Below are 17916 nucleotides of genomic sequence, written 5' to 3'. Positions count from 1 at the left end.
ATCCCATCACTCTCCTCTTCACATGACCACATCACTCTCCTCTCCACGATCACATCACTCTCCTCTTTACGATCACATCACTCTCCTCTCCATAATCACATCACTCTCTTCTCCACAATCAAATCACTCATCTTTCCACGATCACATCACTCTTCTCTCCACAATCACATCACTCTTCTTTCCACGATCACTTCACTCTCCTCTCCATGAAAACATCACTTTCCACAATCACATCACTCTCCACGATCACATCACCCTCATCTACTTGATAACATCACTCTCCTTTTCACAATCACATCACTCATCACGATCACATCACCTTTCATCATCACATCACTTTCATCTTTACGATCACATCACTATCCACAATCACATCATTCTCCACAATCACATCACTCTCCTTTCCACAAGCACATCACTCGCCACAGTCACATCACTCTCCTCTCCACAAGCACATCACTCTCCACGATCACATCATTTTCATCGAACATATCACTCTGCTCTCCATGATCACATCACTCTCCACGATCACATCACTCTCCACGATCAAGTCCCTCTCTTGTACATGATAACATCTTCATGGTCACATCCCTCTACACGATTATATTACACTCCACGATCACATCACTATCCACAATCATATCAATCTCCACAATCACATAACTCTCCATGCTTACATCACTCTCCACGATCACATCACTCTCCACAATCACATCACTCTCCTCTCCACATGATCACATCATTCTACTCTCCACATGAACATATCACTCTCCTCTCCACATTCACATCGTTCTACAAAATTACATCACTCTCCTCACCACAATCACATAATTCTCTATGATCACATCACCTTTCATCATCCTATCACTCTCCACTTTATGATCACATCACTATCCACAACCACATCACTCTCCTGTCCACATGATCAGATCACTCTCCTCTCCATGATCATATTACTCTCCTCTCCACATGATCACATTACTCTCCTCTCCATGATCATATCACTCTCCTTTCCACATGATTATATCACTCCTCTGCACATGATCACTTCACTCTCCTCTCCACGCTCACATCACCCTCCACGATCATATCACCGTTCATCATCACATCACTCTCTTCTTTATGATCACAATCACATCACTCTCCACAATCACATCACTCTCCACGTTCACATCAATCTCATTGATAGCATAACTCTCCTCTCCCTGTTCACATCACTCTCCTCTGAATGATCACATCACACTTCCCTCCATGATCACATCACTCTAAGCAATAACATCATTCTCCTCTCCACGATCACATCACTCTCATCTACATGAACACATCACTATCCCCAATCACATCACTCTCCAAAATCACATCACTCTCCTCTCCACATGATCAAATCACTCTCCTCTCCACAATCACATAATTGTCTTCTCCACTATCAAATCAGTCATCTCTCCAAGATCACATCACTATCCTCTTCACGATCACATCGATATCCACAATCACATCACTCTCCACAAACACATCCCTCTTCCCTCCACATGATCACATCACGACTCTCCACGATCACATCACTCTCCTCTCCAAATGATCACATCATTCTCCTCAACTCGATCATATCACTCTCCTCTCCACAATCACATCACCCTCCTCTCCACAATCACATCACCCTTCATCATCACATCACTCTCCTCTTTACGATCACATCACTATCCACAATCATATCAATCTCCACAATCCCATCACTCTCCATGATTACATCACTCTCAACAATAACATCACTCTCCACAATCACATCACTCTCCATGATCACATCTCCCTCATCTTTATGATCACATCACTATCCACAATCACATCATTCTCCACAAGCACATCACTCTCCTCTCCACATGATCACATCATTCTACTCTCCACATGAACATATCACTCTCCTCTCCACATTCACATCGTTCTACAAAATTACATCACTCTCCTCACCACAATCACATAATTCTCTATGATCACATCACCTTTCATCATCCTATCACTCTCCACTTTATGATCACATCACTATCCACAACCACATCACTCTCCTGTCCACATGATCAGATCACTCTCCTCTCCATGATCATATTACTCTCCTCTCCACATGATCACATTACTCTCCTCTCCATGATCATATCACTCTCCTTTCCACATGATTATATCACTCCTCTGCACATGATCACTTCACTCTCCTCTCCACGCTCACATCACCCTCCACGATCACATCACCGTTCATCATCACATCACTCTCTTCTTTATGATCACAATCACATCACTCTCCACAATCACATCACTCTCCACGTTCACATCAATCTCATTGATAGCATAACTCTCCTCTCCCTGTTCACATCACTCTCCTCTGAATGATCACATCACACTTCCCTCCATGATCACATCACTCTAAACAATAACATCATTCTCCTCTCCACGATCACATCACTCTCATCTACATGAACACATCACTATCCCCAATCACATCACTCTCCAAAATCACATCACTCTCCTCTCCACATGATCAAATCACTCTCCTCTCCACAATCACATAATTGTCTTCTCCACTATCAAATCAGTCATCTCTCCAAGATCACATCACTATCCTCTTCACGATCACATCGATATCCACAATCACATCACTCTCCACAAACACATCCCTCTTCCCTCCACATGATCACATCACGACTCTCCACGATCACATCACTCTCCTCTCCAAATGATCACATCATTCTCCTCAACTCGATCATATCACTCTCCTCTCCACAATCACATCACCCTCCTCTCCACAATCACATCACCCTTCATCATCACATCACTCTCCTCTTTACGATCACATCACTATCCACAATCATATCAATCTCCACAATCCCATCACTCTCCATGATTACATCACTCTCAACAATAACATCACTCTCCACAATCACATCACTCTCCACAATCACATCACTCTCCACAATCACATCACTCTCTTCTCCACACGATCACATCACTCTCCTCTTCACAATCACATCACTCTCATCTTCACAGTCACATCACTATCCATGATCACATCACTCTCCACAATCCCATCACTCTCCTCTTCACATGACCACATCACTCTCCTCTCCACGATCACATCACTCTCCTCTTTACGATCACATCACTCTCCTCTCCATAATCACATCACTCTCTTCTCCACAATCAAATCACTCATCTTTCCACGATCACATCACTCTTCTCTCCACAATCACATCACTCTTCTTTCCACGATCACTTCACTCTCCTCTCCATGAAAACATCACTTTCCACAATCACATCACTCTCCACGATCACATCACCCTCATCTACTTGATAACATCACTCTCCTTTTCACAATCACATCACTCATCACGATCACATCACCTTTCATCATCACATCACTTTCATCTTTACGATCACATCACTATCCACAATCACATCATTCTCCACAATCACATCACTCTCCTTTCCACAAGCACATCACTCGCCACAGTCACATCACTCTCCTCTCCACAAGCACATCACTCTCCACGATCACATCATTTTCATCGAACATATCACTCTGCTCTCCATGATCACATCACTCTCCACGATCACATCACTCTCCACGATCAAGTCCCTCTCTTGTACATGATAACATCTTCATGGTCACATCCCTCTACACGATTATATTACACTCCACGATCACATCACTATCCACAATCATATCAATCTCCACAATCACATAACTCTCCATGCTTACATCACTCTCCACGATCACATCACTCTCCACAATCACATCACTCTCCTCTCCACATGATCACATCATTCTACTCTCCACATGAACATATCACTCTCCTCTCCACATTCACATCGTTCTACAAAATTACATCACTCTCCTCACCACAATCACATAATTCTCTATGATCACATCACCTTTCATCATCCTATCACTCTCCACTTTATGATCACATCACTATCCACAACCACATCACTCTCCTGTCCACATGATCAGATCACTCTCCTCTCCATGATCATATTACTCTCCTCTCCACATGATCACATTACTCTCCTCTCCATGATCATATCACTCTCCTTTCCACATGATTATATCACTCCTCTGCACATGATCACTTCACTCTCCTCTCCACGCTCACATCACCCTCCACGATCATATCACCGTTCATCATCACATCACTCTCTTCTTTATGATCACAATCACATCACTCTCCACAATCACATCACTCTCCACGTTCACATCAATCTCATTGATAGCATAACTCTCCTCTCCCTGTTCACATCACTCTCCTCTGAATGATCACATCACACTTCCCTCCATGATCACATCACTCTAAGCAATAACATCATTCTCCTCTCCACGATCACATCACTCTCATCTACATGAACACATCACTATCCCCAATCACATCACTCTCCAAAATCACATCACTCTCCTCTCCACATGATCAAATCACTCTCCTCTCCACAATCACATAATTGTCTTCTCCACTATCAAATCAGTCATCTCTCCAAGATCACATCACTATCCTCTTCACGATCACATCGATATCCACAATCACATCACTCTCCACAAACACATCCCTCTTCCCTCCACATGATCACATCACGACTCTCCACGATCACATCACTCTCCTCTCCAAATGATCACATCATTCTCCTCAACTCGATCATATCACTCTCCTCTCCACAATCACATCACCCTCCTCTCCACAATCACATCACCCTTCATCATCACATCACTCTCCTCTTTACAATCACATCACTATCCACAATCATATCAATCTCCACAATCCCATCACTCTCCATGATTACATCACTCTCAACAATAACATCACTCTCCACAATCACATCACTCTCCACAATCACATCACTCTCCACAATCACATCACTCTCTTCTCCACACGATCACATCACTCTCCTCTTCACAATCACATCACTCTCATCTTCACAGTCACATCACTATCCATGATCACATCACTCTCCACAATCCCATCACTCTCCTCTTCACATGACCACATCACTCTCCTCTCCACGATCACATCACCTTTCATCATCACATCACTCTCCTCTCCACGATCACATCACTCTCCTCTTTACGATCACATCACTCTCCTCTCCATAATCACATCACTCTCTTCTCCATAATCAAATCACTCATCTTTCCACGATCACATCACTCTTCTCTCCACAATCACATCACTCTTCTTTCCACGATCACTTCACTCTCCTCTCCATGAAAATATCACTTTCCACAATCACATCACTCTCCACGATCACATCACCCTCATCTACTTGATAACATCACTCTCCTTTTCACAATCACATCACTCATCACGATCACATCACCTTTCATCATCACATCACTTTCATCTTTACGATCACATCACTATCCACAATCACATCATTCTCCACAATCACATCACTCTCCTCTCCACAAGCACATCACTCGCCACAGTCACATCACTCTCCTCTCCACAAACACATCACTCTCCACGATCACATCATTTTCATTGAACATATCACTCTAATCTCCACGATCACATCACTCTCCATGATCAGATAACTTTTATCGAACACATCACTCTCCTCTCCACGATCACATTACTCTCCACGATCAAGTCCCACTATCAATGATAATATCATTTCCTCTCCACGATCACATCACTTTCAACAATATCATCACTCTTCTCTCCATGATCACATCACCCTCCACGATCACATAAACTCTCCACGATCAAGTCCCTCTTTTGTACATGAAAACATCACTCTCCTCTTCAAGATCACATCTCTCTCAATGATTATTTTACGCTTCAAGATCACATCACTCTCCTCTTCATGATCATATCACTCTCCATGATCACATCACTCTCCACAATCAAATCACAGTTCTATCCACATGATCACATCACTTACCTCTCCATGATCAATCACTCTCATCTTCACAGTCACATCACTCTCCATGATCACATCACTCTCCACAATCACATCACTCTCCTCTTCACATGATCACATCACTCTCCTCTCCATGATCACATCACCCTTCATCATCACATCACTCACCTCTTCATGATCCCATCATTATTCACAATCACATCACTCTCCACAATCACATCAGTCTTCTCTCCACATGATCACATCAGTCTCCTCTGCATGATCATATCACTCTCCTCTACATGATAGCATCACTCTCCTTTTCATGACCACATCACTCTCCACGATCATATTACGCTCTACAATCACATCACTCTCCTTTGCACAATCAAAGCATTCACCTCTCCACGATCAATCACTCTTTTCCACGATCACATCACTCTTCTCTCCACGATCACATCACTCTCTTCTCCACAATCAAATCACTCATCTCTCCATGATTACATCACTATCCTCTTCACGATCACATCGATATCCACAATCACATCACTCTCCACAATCAGATCACTCTTCTCTCCACATGATCACTTCACTCTCCTCTCCACAATCACATTACCCTCCTCTGCACGATCACATAACTTTTCTGTACATGATAACATCACTCTCCTCTTGACAATCACATCACTCTCCATAATCACATCACCCTTCATCATCACATAACTCTCCTCTTTACGATCACAGCACTATCCACAATCATATCACTCTCCCCAATCACATCACTCTAGTCTCCACATGATCATATCACTCTCCCCTCCAAATGATCTTATCACTCTCCTCTCCACGATCATATCACTCTCCTCTCCACAATCACATCACTCTCCTCTACACATGATCACATCCCACTGCTCTCCACATGATCACATCACTCTCCTCTCCACATGATCACATCACTCTGCTCTCCATGATCACATCACTCTCGACGATCACATCACTCTCCACGATCAAGTCCCTTTCTTGTACATGATAACATCACTGTACTCTTCATGGTCACATCCCTCTACACGAATATATTACGCTCCACGATCCCATCACTATTCACAATCATATCAATCTCCACAATCACATAACTCTCCATGCTTACATCACTCTCCTCGATCACATCACTCTCCACAATCACATCACCCTTCTCTCCACATGATCACATCACTCTTCTCTCCACATGATCACATCTCTCTCCTCTTCATGATCACATCACTCTCCTCATTACAATCACATTATTCTCCACATTCGCATCACTCTCCTCTACATGATAACATCACTCTCCTCTCCACAATCACATCACTCATCTTCACAATCACATCACTCTCCACAATCACATCATCCTTCATCATCACATCACTCGCCTCTTCACGATCACATCACTATCCACACTCACAACACTCTTCACAATCACATCACTTTCCTCTCCACATGATCACATAACTCTCCTCTCCATGATCACATCACTCTACATGATAACATCACTCTCCTCTTCATGACTAGATCACTCTCCATGATCATATTACTCTTTACAATCACATCACTCTCCTCTCCACAATGAAAGCACTCACCTCTCCACAATCACATCACTCTCCTCTCCACGATCACATCACTCTTCTCTGCAAAATAACATGACAATCCTCTTCACAAGATCACATCACTCTTCTTTCCACGATCACATCACCCTCCTCTACATGATATCACTCTCCTCTTCACAATCACATCACTCTCCATGATCATATCACTCTCATCGATCACATCACTCTCCACAATCACATCACTTTCCTCTCCACAATCATACTTACTTGCCGGAGCTCAATGGTCTCCTGTGTGTTAAGGACATTCTGTAACCAGCTCTGTTTACTACCAGAACTCCTCTCAGATAAGTGGTCTTTGTACCTCTGCTGTTTATTTTCCACTTTCTTGTTGTTTTTCTGCTTTGATACTAATGCTAGATTCCTATTTTGTCTGTGTGGAGTTCTTGGTGGAATGGGATCATTCCCTCCTGGGAGTGTCTGTATACTTAGCTCCATGATTCTGCAAAGTATGTTTGTCATGCTTGGTATTAATTCAGTCCCTCATCTATATTAGTGTTTTTGGATCCCAGTAACATCAGAGTGCTGATACAGTGGGGGAGAGGTTGTGTGACCTCAGGATTTTTCCATATCAGAAGTGCTGATATATATTAGGGTTTTTTTTACAGTTTCAGACAGTGCTCCTTTCTACCCTTTCCTATAAAGATAATTTGGGACTCACCTTTGCTGAATCTGTCTTTTCTAGCTTTGTATTGTGTTTTTCTATATCGCCATTACATGTGGGGCTATCTATCTATCTTTGGGGACTGCTCTGAGGCAGATTAGCTTTCTTTTATCTCTATCTGTGAGAATATTTAGTTCTCCGGCTGTGTCGAGATGACTAGGTCATCGTAGGCTCGTCCCACAGCTACTTCTAGTTGTGTGTCTGGATTAGGTCTGCATTCTGTTAAGGTTAAGGCACTGTGTTATCATTTGGGATTCCGCATTTTTTTATCCTCCTTGGTCCCTGAATTATCACACACATCACTCTCCTCTCCACATGATCACATCACTCTCCTCTCCTTGATCACATCACTCTTCTGTACATGATAACATTACTCTCCTCTTTAAGATCACATCACTATCTACAATTACATCACTCTTCACAATCACATCACTCTCCTCTCCACATGATCACATCACTCTCCTCTCCACGATCACATCACTCTTCTCTGCAAAATAACATGACAATCCTCTTCACAAGATCACATCACTCTTCTTTCCACGATCACATCACCCTCCTCTACATGATATCACTCTCCTTTTCACAATCACATCACTCTTCATCATCACATCACTCTCCTCTTTGTAGCAAAGAATTGGGAGGGCACCACCTATCAGGATTAATTATACCCTATATGGGTCAATGGGTTCACCTCAGCACACTTAATACGACATTAAAACAGAAAGGCAGAAGTGTGCGAACAAGAGGGATACACCAAATTATGTGAAAAGGCAATCTTTATTACAAAAAGGACACGGGATCACACACAATTAAAAACATTAAAAAGGCATACAGCCACATATCCAAACCAATCCAATCCTCTGTTGAGGTTGGAAAACCCCTGCTCCCCAAAGGGAAGGCAATGGTGTGACACAGGGCAATATAATATATGTAAGGGATAAACCAAACAGTTTTAGATATAAAATATACACCATGCAGAGTCATACAAAAATACAAATAGAGATGGTACATAAAGCATATTATTGAAATTAGATATGCAATAGCATTAGGTTATACAGAGCCACTATTAAACCAGATGGGACTCTGCAAGAGAGGAAAATCCCCAAACAAGGGCAAGGTTCCCCATAGGAATAACCTGCAGATATAAAGATGTTATGCCCTAATCACCAGCCATCGCCAAGTTTACCCATCAATAGAGTAGCAGAGGGTATAGTCCCCACGCGTATCGTCACCAGCTAGGGTGACTTCATCAGGGGTGGGATAACATCACTCTCCTTTTCACAATCACATCACTCATCACGATCACATCACCTTTCATCATCACATCACTCTCCTCTTTATGATCACATCACTATCCACAATTACATCAGTCTCAACAATCACATTACTGTCCTCTTCATATGATCACATCACTCTCCTCTCCACGATCACATCACTCTCCATGATCATATCACTCTCATCGATCACATCACTCTCCATGATCACATCACTCTAAACAATGACATCACTCTCCACATGATCACATCACTTTCTTCTCCACGATCATATCACTGTCCCCTACATGACAGCATCACTCTCCTCTTCATGATTACATCACTCTCCACAATCAAATTACTCTCCTCTCCATGATCACATCACTCTACATGATAACATCATTCTCCTCTTCATGACCACATCATTCTCCTCTTCATGACCACATAACTTTCCACGATCATATTACTATCTACAATCACATCACTCTCTTCTCCACAATCAAAGCACTCACCTCTCCATGATCACTTAACCCTTCTCACCATGATCACATCACTCTCCTCTGTACGATCACATGAATCTACTCGCTACGATCACATCACTCTCCTTATCACATGATCACATCACTTTCCTCTCCACAATAATATCACTCTCCTCTTCATGATGACATCACTCTCCTCTCCACGATCACATCACTCTCCTCTACATGAAAGATCACTGTCCTCTTGACAATCACATCACTCTCCACAATCATGTCACCCTTCATCATCACATCACTCTCTTCTTTACGATCATATCACTATCCACAATCACATCATTCTCCACAGTCACATCACTCTCCTCTCCACATGATCACATAACTCTCCTCTCCACAATCACATAACTTTCAACAATAACATCAGTCTTCTCTTCACTTGTTCACATCAGTCACCTCTCCATGATCATATCACTCTCCTCTACATGATAGCATCACTCTCCTCTTCATGACCACATCACTCTCCAAAATCATATTACTCTCTACAATCACATCAATCTCCTCTCCTCAATCAAAGCATTCACCTCTCCATGATCACATCACTCTCCTCTCCACGATCACATCACTCTCCTGTACATGATAACATCACTCGCCTCTTGACAATCAAATCACTTTCCATGATCATTTCACTCTCCTCTCCATAATCATAGCACTCTCCCTTCACCCTTTATCATCACATCACTCTCCTCTTTACGATCACATCACTATCCACAATCACATCACTCTCCACAATCACATCACTCTCCTCTCCACATGATCACATCACTCTCCTCTCCACGATCACATCACTCTTCTGTACATGATAACATTACGCTCCTCTTTACGATCACATCACTCTCCACAATCACATCACTCTCCTCTCCATAATCATAGCACTCTCCTATCCACATGATCACATCACCCCTCTCCAAAATCACATCACAATCCTCTTCAAAAGATCACATCTCTCTTCTTTCCACGATCAAATCATCGTCCTCTACATGACAGCATCACTCTCCTCTTCATGGATACATCACTGTCCACAATCAAATTACTCTCCTCTCCATGATCACATCACTCTCCACAGTCATATTACTCTCTACAATCACATCACTCTGCTTATCACATGATCACATCCCTTTCCTCTCCACAATCACATCACTCTCCGCTCCATGCTGACATCACTCTAACATGATTCTCCTCTTCACAATCACATCACTCTTCATCATCACATCACTCTCCTCTTCATGATCACATCACTTTCCACGATCACATCACTCTCCACAATCACATCATTCTCCTCTCCACATGATCACATCACTCTCCTCTCCACAATCGCATCACTCCCATCTTCACAGTCACATCACTCTCCATGATCACATCACTCTCCACAATCACATCACTCTCCATGATCACATCACTCTCCACAATTACATCACTCTCCACAATCACGTCACTCTCCACAATCACATAACTCTCCTCTTCACATGATTACATCACTCTCATCTTCACAATAACATCACTCTCCACGATCACATCACCATTCATCATCTCATCACTTTCCTTTACAGGATAACATCACTTTCCTTTTGACAATCACATCATTCTCCACGATCACATCACCCTTCATCATTACATCACTCACCTCTTCAGGATCACATCATTATTTCACAATCACATCACTCTCCACAATCACATCAGTCTTCTCTCCACATGATCATATCAGTCTCCTCTCCATGATCATGTCACTCCCGTCATCAAGATAGCATCACTCTTCTTTCCATGACCACATCATTCTCCACGATCATATTATGCTCTACAATCACCTCACTCTCCTCTCCACAATCAAAGCATTCACCTCTCTACAATCAAATCACTCATCTCTCCATAATCACATCACTATCCTCTTCTTGATCACATTGATACCCTCAATTGCATCACTCACCACAATCACATCACTCTTCTCTCCACATGATCTTATCACTCTCCTCTCCACGATCACATCACTCTCCTCTCCAAATGGTCACATCACTCTCCTTCCCACGATCATATCACTCTCCTCTCTCCTCATGATAACATCACTTTCCATGATCACATCACTTTCATCGAACACATCACTCTCCTGTCCACGATCACATCACTCTCCACGATCCCATCACTCTCCACGATCAGGTCCCTCTTTCAACGAAAACATCACTCTTCTCTCCACGATCACATCACTCTTCTCTCCACATGATCACATCACTCTCCTCTCCAGGATCACATCACTCTCCATGATCACATCACTCTCGACGATCAAGTCCTTCTCTTGTACATGATAACATCACTCTCCTCTTCATGCTCACATCCCTCTCCACGATTATATTGCGCTCCATGATCACATCACTCTCCTCTCCATGATTTACATCACTCTCCTCTTCCCAATCACATCACTCTCCATAATCACATCACTCTCCACGATCATATCCCTCTCCTCTCCACATGATCACATCATTCTCCTCTCACAATCCCATCACTCTCATCTTCACAGTCACATCACTCTCCACAATCACATCACTCTCTTTTACATGATAACATCACTCTCCTCTTCACAATCACATCACTCTTCAAAATAACATCATCCTTCATCATCACATCACTCGCCTCTTAACCATGACATCACTATCCACACTCACATCACTCTCCACACTCTCCTCCCTATGGTCAATTCACTCTACCCTCCACAGTCATTTAACTCTCCTCTCCACAAACACATTATTTTCCTCTGCACGGTCAAGTCATTCTTGTCATGATGACCCCACTCTCTATAGAAATTTTACCCTATTTCTCAAAAATCACATCACTCTACTTTCCATGATCACTTTGCTCTTCCTTCCACAGAAATTTTGTTATGTCCTTCATGATCACATGGCTCCCCTCTACACAATCACTTACCTCTCATCCAGGAGTTCTGGATGTCATTTCAAAATTGCTTGACCTTCTATTAAATTTATTTTAATGTGTAGGTTAGTGATGGATCACTCATAGTGACTTACCTTGTGTTTCTAGGGTACACTGGTTCTTCATCCCTCTCAATATTCAATGCACATGAGAGTTCTGGAAGCTTGGTATTATAAAACTCCTATGGAAAATCCAAACATATGATTTATTTACATTTTCTAGTGAAAAAAAACTATTCAAGACATATTACTTCTCTAGCAACTAAAGAACAGATAAAACTTGTCGTTTCTTACAGTAAATAGCAGAATAGAAACTTGACAAATGGTGTAAACCAATGGGGGGGGCATTCATCATAAGAACCAAAGATGGAGAGCACAATTCACACGTAAGAATTAACAGTCTCCAACAACGGGACACACCGCAGCCGTAAATCACACTACAGAAGAGTGTATCTCATACATAATGACATGAGTTTAGTCTTGCCTTAACTATGTGAAGAAGCTGCAGCTTTTTAATAAAAATGAATAAAATATAAATCTGTGCTAGTTGAAAATTCAATTTTAGAGCAATAATTCCTAAATTATACATTCCATTCATAGGATTAAAATTATCTACAATTTGTACAACACACAGAATCATAGATATTCCTTAATTTGCATTAATAAAAACAGGGAAATAATAGTCCTCTTGAACTTCCAGAACCTAAACACAATTCCAGGATAGATTAGCTTAAAATTCAGTCATTAAGAAGGCAAAACCAGTTTTGTTCGATAAAAATTTCATAAAAAGGTGAGCGGAGCCCCGGCCTGTGGCTACCGTTCATTGACTATCCTCTAAATGAATAATTCCAGTTTTCGGACGGACTTTATGGGACTAGTTTTCCATTGCCAGAGCGATCCAATTACAATACCCCCTGGACTCTGCACTGCATTCCAGTGCTCGCCCGCAGGTTAGGCAAGGCTAGACAAATAGTCAGTGCAATGCTGATAGAAATAAAGGCGGCTACAAGGGTGGCCAGTGCTAGTCCCCATACCGAGGACTCAGAGAATGATCATTAGAGTCACCAGGAAGATAAGGCGCACAGGATTAAGCCAGGATGTGCATCAATGCTGAAGCACTGTTTCCGCCGCTTAGATCTTCTAATAGTGTCAAGGCACTAAACACCGTGCTGAGGTTCCCATCAAGGCCATTGTGCTGCAGTCCATCACAGAGCCTCCGCACTTGCTTGGACAATGAAAAATCAGCTTATCAGCCTGATCGCTGGGATATTACGCAGATCACTCCAGACTTCCGTGGATATGATGAGCCGATGCCGCGTTCAACAATGTACTGGATCATGTCCTGCTACCCAATTAGCTCCCCCAGGAAAAGGGTTTCCACAACCGAACAAAACCCAGATCTTGTGTTATTGATAAGAACTAATGCTGAACAACTGGAAATGCAGACATTAAAGGAGGACTGCGACTTTCTAATAAACTTTGTGATTCAATTCTTCCCCATTTCAAGCTGCTTTTTTGTCATTGGCTTCAAAGTGATCTCTTACAACTTTAATATCAAAGATCACCTAGCGTTAGTATAGTCTATCAATACCAAATCAATAGAAATCCAGCTCTGGGCACCCTGAACGATCAGCTGCATGAAGACACCACAACGCTGTCATGTTCAATAGCGACAGCTCTGTACAATTTATAGAGGTCAGGCCTCGTATTACAACTCAGCACCATTTACTGTAACAGGTATTAGCTGCAAGATGCTACAGCAGGAGCCATGGCAGCAGCAAATGTATACGCTGAGTGTTCTGGCCTTGGCTGCGAACCTAGCTATCCAGGGAATCCTATCTGTATATATTGTGACATGATGCTGCAGCCTTTGAATCCGGTCTATTGTATTTTAGTTGTAACAGCACCATCTGCTGGTAATTTCATGTATTTGCTGTAACTTCCGTTTGCTATGTATTGTGGGACAGTTCTTGCTGCATTGTGATCCTGTTCTAGTCACAGTTTGTGCAGCGGCCACTTTTGCTCTTCACTTCTGATAGGGAAGCCACATAATTACGTACTTTGTGCTTTGTGTAAACAGTAGTGGTGGGAAATCTAGTTCATTTTGGTGATTAGTTCACCATGAACTACTTCACAGAAAAGATTAGTTCAAAAGATTAGTTCATTAGTTCAATTTTTCTCTCCACCCTGTCCTATGAGGAGCTGATAGGAAATGCATCATGTGACCTGTGAACTAAATGAACTATATGAGCTGCTGAACTAAATGTTCTATCGAGAATAAATCAGGACGGCCTAGTTCAATCTGATGCCTCTCACTGAGCCCAGCAGCGCCCCCTGTGGTAGTGTAGAGTACTGACTCCTAATGAACGTGGATGCGGGAGCTGTGAAGCAGTTCAGCAGCCAGCATTTTCAGAACAGAACAGGAGCCAGTGGTAATGTTTTTAGCAAGACTGATCTTCTGATCCTCTACAGGAGGCTGATCCTCTACAGGAGGCTGGTCCTCTACAGGAGGCTGACCCTCTACAGGAGGCTGACCCTCTACAGGAGGCTGGTCCTCTACAGGAGGCTGACCCTCTACAGGAGGCTGACCCTCTACAGGAGGCTGGTCCTCTACAGGAGGCTGACCCTCTACAGGAGGCTGACCCTCTACAGGAGGCTAATCCTCTACAGGAGGCTAATCCTATCACACAGACAGGTGAGGGGCATGAACCACACACAGAAACACACTCTCTCTCATACACACATATGAGCTGTGCCTGTCTACTGTGCAATTTCAGTTTTTATTAATATTATTATTATATTTGTATTTGATGTGTGGTCTAGTGTTTTACTACCTTCTTTTCCAGCATCAGGAGCTATAAAGAGCCAGTGTGAGAGCAGGAGCCTCTTGGAGCTGTTGAGGATCACTCTGTCTCCTGCCCCTTGCTGTGTAGTTCATAATGAGCTCCTCTCTGGCAGGATGGTGATAGATGAACTAGTTCACTCTGAAGATTAGTCCATTTTGAACTACTCACTCACGAACTACCCATCACTAGTAAACAGCCTGCTCCAAGCATAGTGAAAGGCCTGCTGAGAACAAGCTCAGATCAGACTATATGGAGCCCATCAGTCATGGTACAGTGATGGAGGAGAGAGAAGGACATAAACCCACTGTCCTTAGGACCCAGGCTTACCCTGAGAGCGGTGTGACTAAGAGCCTACCCAGTCTTCACCAGAGCCCCTGGTGGTGAGTTACCACTCCAGGGCAACCCCTGGTTGTCGCACTCCACCAAAGTTGGTGCAATGCGAGATGAGAGAAGTTATACACTGCCACTATGGAAAAATGGGAAGGGAAAACCCTCTGTAGCCCTGAGCTCCATGATATCCCTAAATGGGTTCTTTCACCCCATGCAGCAATCACATTCCTATCCCTGTCTTTCCCTGAACACAGCCCTGACTAATACGCAGGACAGCAGGAACAATAGTCCCGCTCTAGGTTAAAGACACAAAGGGGATAAGACAGACAGAGGTAAAATAAACAGCAATCTTACAAGGCACTCCAACTACAGGAAAGAGTAAAGGAGAACAGACCAGTGAAGCAAACTGAAATGGGATTACAGAAGGGAAATCACAACACAGCTTCCACACAACAAACTCTAGCTATAGCTCACAAAAATGACCTCCTGGTCCACAGTGCACAGGTTCCCTCTAGAACAGGGGTCTCAAACTCGACAGTGTGTAAGGACCGCACATAGAAAAAAATAATTGGGGGGGGGGGCTGCATTCTTTTCAGGAAAAAGTTGCATTTTCATTGGTACTATATTTTTTATATACACCTTTGGATTGCTGTTTGTGAACATTTTTTGTTTGTTTAATATAATACTGTTTTACAATTAGCCCCATATAGTAATTTTGGCCAACATCTTGTAGTAATGTTTCCATCCTGATCCTCATCTTTTAGCTTTTAGTAATGTTTCCCATCATGTTCCCTTTCTTGTAGCAATGTGCACCTGCTCCCCATTCTGTAGTAATGTGCCCATCCTTGTCACCTTGTAGTAATGTGCTCATCCGTATTTTCATCCTGTAGTAATGTGCCCATCCTTGTCCCTGTTCTGTAGTAGTGTGCCCATCCTTGTACCGTTTTTTGTAGTAATGCGTCCCATCCTTGTCCCCATCCTGTCGTAATGTCCCCATCCTGGTGCTCATTCTGTAGTAATGTGCCCATCCTTGTCCCCATCCTGTAGTAATGTGTCCCATCCTGTAGTGATGTGCCCATCCCTGTCCCCATCCTGTAGTAATGTGCCAAATCCCTGTGCCCTGTAGTAATGGGCCCATCCTTGTCCCTACCCTGTAGTAAAGTCCCCATCTTGTAGTAACCTGCCCTTCCTTGTCCACATCCTGTAGTAATATCTCCATCCTGTAGTAATGTGCCCATCCTTGTCCCATTCTTGTAGTAATGTGCCCTGTCCTTGTCCCCATCCTGCATTAATGTCCCCATCCTGGTCCTCATCCTGTAGTAATATGCCCATCATTTTCCCCATCCTGTAGTATGTTCCCCATTCCAGTAGCATCCTATAGCCAATTAGAGGCAAGTAACGGAGGTCATACACATCCATTGCTTGCCTCTGATTGGCCAGCGGTAGAATTGAGTTGTGCAGTGAGCGCTTCAATCCGCAGCACCAGCAAAACGGTAATCTGAAATAAAGTGCTGACAGCTGCTCACCCTGCACCAGCCGCGACCGTTACTGGGTCCACTGGCCTGCAGGCCACAAGAAGCACCTTGAGGGGCCGCATGCAGCCCGTGGGTCGCTTGTTTGAGACCTCTGCTCTAGAGGCTAGCTAAGCAGAGCTATCACTGGCAACACTCTGAGTTGAGAGGGGAATCTTTATAATAGATTTAAATGGTAAATGTAAAACCACTGATTCAAGCTTTTCATCCAGAGTTTAGGAGACCAGAAAAACTACTTCACCCAATTTAGCAATGGATCAAAGAGAATCTGCACAGCCAACAGTATTAACCTGTGCAAACGTGCGTGTAGCCCTGAGCTGAGATCTCCTGAC

General features: G+C 43.0%; 1 protein-coding gene across 3 annotated transcripts in view; it reads right to left on the bottom strand.

Moving 5' to 3' along the window:
- The window catches only part of LRRC4B (leucine rich repeat containing 4B), a 275358-nt gene that overhangs the window by 30677 nt on the left and 226765 nt on the right, over positions 1–17916 (bottom strand). For all 3 annotated transcript variants that reach the window (XM_075329291.1, XM_075329290.1, XM_075329292.1), the window contains one exon: positions 12973–13058. The gene's annotated coding sequence lies outside the window, so the exon portion shown is untranslated. The remainder of the gene's footprint in view (positions 1–12972; positions 13059–17916) is intronic.

This window comes from Anomaloglossus baeobatrachus, chromosome 11 (genome assembly GCF_048569485.1).
Source record: "Anomaloglossus baeobatrachus isolate aAnoBae1 chromosome 11, aAnoBae1.hap1, whole genome shotgun sequence".
In the NCBI taxonomy this organism is placed as follows: Eukaryota; Metazoa; Chordata; class Amphibia; order Anura; family Aromobatidae; genus Anomaloglossus; species Anomaloglossus baeobatrachus.
The sequence above is the reverse complement of the archived record's forward strand: the minus strand, read 5'-3'. Positions and strand labels throughout refer to the sequence as shown.